The 4220-nt window shown below is 40.4% G+C and overlaps 1 pseudogene; it reads right to left on the minus strand.

Moving 5' to 3' along the window:
- Positions 1-1476: 1476 nt before the first annotated feature.
- Positions 1477-3983, minus strand: LOC149459733 (E3 ubiquitin/ISG15 ligase TRIM25-like; annotated as a pseudogene).
- Positions 3984-4220: the final 237 nt, after the last annotated feature.

Consider the following 4220-nt stretch of genomic DNA (forward strand, 5'->3'; position numbering starts at 1 on the left):
GTCTTAGACGCCGGCAAATACGGTATTTTGCAAGCTTGCCATCAATATAAGTGCCGAATTATGAATTTGATATAAATGTTTATCATTTTCACTTTGCCTCTCCAAAATGTGTTCCATTAAAAGAAAAGTAAAAAACTGTTATTTTAGGATTGTATTATTACACATAGTAGAGGTAACATGGCAAGCAATGCTAGATCAGATACAGACATCTAGTGGTTAGCTTTAATGGTTGTTTCAGCAGAATAGCTTTGCAAAACAAATGCATATAAAAGATGGGAACAAAGATGGGAGACATACAAAATGTTTATTATATATAAATCATTCAACAGTCAAATGTGATTGCTTATTCTGATTCTTTTCTTACATATTGTTCCTACACATTGCCCTTCCTCCTAGAGCAACCATTCCTCCTGAGGCTGCTAGGGGTTCCTTAAACCAGTATTAAACCCAAACCCAAAATGTAATATATTGCAGTTTCCAATCCTAAGATGGTGTAACTGCAATAGCTTTTTTTGTTATTTTTTTAGACTTTTTTTCCCCTCTGTTTTCACCTGGTGATCTGGCCAGTAACACACCACCTGTATTACAGCACCCACACTCTGGATGAAGGAACACAGGGGACACCTTTGGACAGCAGCATTGTCAGTCCTTGGGGCGAGGGGAGTTTTAGATGTGCTAGTAGATTTAAATACACTAACAAATTGAATCCAAACTCCAGCTAATACTTTATAGTTCGTTTCAGTAACTTTTTTCCTTTTGGAAGAAAAGTTTTACAATAAAGATGACCATTGTAAGCACCCCTGTCAGTGGTAAATGGTTTGTCTCACCCCTGAAACTGTTAATGAGAAGAGCTTGTTCTTTTGAAAAACAGAATTACTGGCTTGATCACTGGGTGAAAATAAAATAAAAAGGCTAAAGAAGAAAATGAATTCAGCCATTGGTAAGCTGCAATATAATAAATGTTTGCTTTTGGGTTTAATACTGCTTTAAATAGTGACCAGTGGAAAAAGGACCTCTTGCCTGATGGCACATCTGTAGTTCTTGGACCATCGTCACCTGGCAGAGTCAGTGGTATGACACCAGTGCAGTTTTTTCCTTCTTCCCTAAGTGATCTTTTCAACCATCTGTAAAGGTGAAATTCCTCCCTCTGACCACCTATGTAAGGGAGCCATCTCTTACTGACCACCAATGTAAGGAAGCGCTACCATGACCACCAATGTTCTGAGGCCCTTCTTCAGTGAGCACAAATTTCCACTGATCACCTTTCCTACTATCCTCCAGTGTGGGGGGTCATTAAAGTGTTCACAGTCTACTTTTCTTTTTGGACTATTATTTCCCTTAAAATAATTTTCAGATTATTCTTGAAAATAATTTCCTGTATAGAGCGGAGGGGGGAGCAGGTGATATCTACCTTAGTGTCATGTTTAATTACTATATATATATATATATATATATATATTTTTATTTTTATTTTTTTTTCTATTATATCCACAACTTTCAGGTCACACTTTAAAGTTTTTGCAGGGTTCCCTAAGATCCTACAATTATTTCTGAGAGTAAAAGCTTGTGCAGGCCAATATGGATCACTTGGACAAAGATAGTGCCGGGCTTTCTTATTACAAAGCTCAGCATTCTTTGTAAGCTAAATGAAAAAAAGGTTAAATGTGTTTTATGTAAGCAAAGAAAAGCTGATATAAAGGATTAGTAGATACAGTTATAAATATTAACCTCTTCCTGCTGACGTGGTGGGTGGGCTTTGAGGCTGAGAGGCTGCATATATGTGACTCAAATTAAACAGCTCTCTGTGCTAAGAGTGTGTACCCTACGCACTCCCAGCACAGACACCAGCGGGGACCGGAAAGCCCCCGTAGCATTCTATCTATTGCGATTTTTTCAATCATGTGACCGCTGTGATAGCCAGTCACAGTGGTCACATGACCCAAATGTCCGCCTCTCTGCATTTAAAAGCTCTTAAAGGGTCTAGAGGCGGTGGCCGAAAGAGGTCACAATAATCAACAACCATTATCAATTAACAAGCTAATTAAACATTTCCCTCAGTTTCCTGTATTTTTTAGGTGCTACTTTTCCCCCTACACCTAATATTTTGCCCCCATTGGCCAGAGTGTTCAGCAGCTCCACGTCCCTCACTCCAGAAGACGCTGGCAGTTGACCCTCAGAAGGGTGAGGAGTGGAAAGCAAAGCAATGTTGGATGTACAGTATTTGTTGCCAGGGAACTGATAAAACTCAAACAAAACTAACAATAATAATATATTTGAAATTTTAAGCTGGGAGTGGAGCTAATAATTACTGTCCTGGCCAATGCCTGAGACAGCAAGTCAGGATCACCAGCCTACTAAAATACAGATATTTTTCACATCTGATTTTCCTGGCTGTTTAGAATTCTTACCCAACTGTCTACATACACATTATTCACCTTATTGCGGTACACACATAAAGCAGCATGGAGGGGCTCTGTGAAGGTGGTGGTGAAGGTGTGGAGGTGTCTGATTGGCTCGGAGAGCTCATAAAAGGATAGCTGTCCGGCTTCATAATCCAGAGAGATCCTGACTTGGTTACTGAAATAATTAGGAGGTAACTGGATCACTTTATTGTCATGTAATACTGCTAGTGTATTCTTTTCCCAGCGCAAGCACCAAGACTTGTTGTTTCTACCAATATAAGACTGATCACCTTTTCTCTCTATACTGGGATAACACATCCCGATAATACACCCTGCTGCTTTGCTGCAGTCAATGTCCCAGTAATACTGTCCTGAATTAATAACATTGTTGCGTAATACATTATACCAACTCTGAAACCTCTCTGGTGTTTCTGGTCGATTCTGCTTTATTTCTGACCAGGATGCAGTTTTCCTGTCATCTGATATATGAAGATTTTCATGAGCTGTGTTTATATCTAGTAATATGTCTGCAGGTTCTGGTATATAGATTTCTACCTTTACACCTCCTACAATATTAGATAACGTGTGTAATGTTTGTAAGATCAATCCCACATCCAGATGACCTCCATCTTGGATCAGCTCATCATATTTCTCGCTGTCCTCTTCTCCCTCCTCAGCTTCACCTTTGTCTAAATACTGTAAGACAGTTATTGGATCAGTCATGTTACACAGCTCCTCAATGTGATGAATCTTCCTGGACAGTTCATCTTTCTTTATTTCCAGCTCCTGGATCATATCAGAGAAGGACATTGAAAGCTTTTCCTCCTGTCTGGAGAGCTCACTGAGGACCCTCTTCTCCAGGTCTTCCAGCTTTCTTCTGATGTCAGTGAGCAAGGTGATGACTCTCTCTGCTTCAACAGCTGTTTTTTTTTTTTCTTTCTTCCTGCGTTTCTGTAGTTTGAAGACTCTAATCTCAGTCTTCGCTCTCTTAATGGTCAGTTCATGCAGAACATTTCTCAGTTTCTCTTTCTTCTTCTCAGAAGCCTCCTCCAGTATCTCCACCTGATGTCCCCGATGTTCTCCAGCCAAACTACAGGACACACATACACAGACAGAGTCCTCAATGCAATAATATTTCAAGAGCTCCCGATGGATGGAGCATTTCCTGTTCCCCAGGGTGGTGGTGGGTTCAGTTAGGACATGTTCTGGTGCCTTGCTGTGGACTCTCAGGTGTTTATCACATAGAGAAGCTTCACAATGAAGACAGAATTTAACAGCAGGTACAGGAAAGTCCACACAGTACGTACAGATGATTCCAGTTTCATCCTGAGTTGGCAGAGTAAAGAGGAAACTCTCCACGATGTTACACAGAGTTATGTTCCTTATCAGTACAGGCCTCTCCGCAGACTCTGCTCGGCATTCAGGACAGGAATAAACTCCAGATCCCTTCTATGTATCCAACACCCGATCAATACAGACTCGGCAGAAGTTGTGTCCACATCTCAGTGTTACAGGATCCGTATAAATGTTCAGACAGATAGAACAGTCCAGCAACTCCTTTCTCACATCTGCAGACGCCATTCCTGACAGCAAAGAAATGAAAGTGAAAGTCTGACAGAAAGATATCACTAAGGCAAGGGGGTGGCTAAGCTTTGGCCCATGTTATTTAAAAGACACATTTAGATAGCACGAATTGATAATTTAGTGAGTCATACTGTATCTGTTCTGTAAGATTCAGAATTACATTTTATACCAGCCACGTAACAAATAAAGTTGCCTTGCTCCTTAACCACCAAATGACGGCTACAGTGCGGTTGT

The sequence above is a fragment of the Staurois parvus genome, unplaced genomic scaffold, assembly GCF_062004578.1.
Source record: "Staurois parvus isolate SC_StPar_1 unplaced genomic scaffold, SC_StPar_1.0 ptg000249l, whole genome shotgun sequence".
Lineage (NCBI taxonomy): Eukaryota > Metazoa > Chordata > Amphibia > Anura > Ranidae > Staurois > Staurois parvus.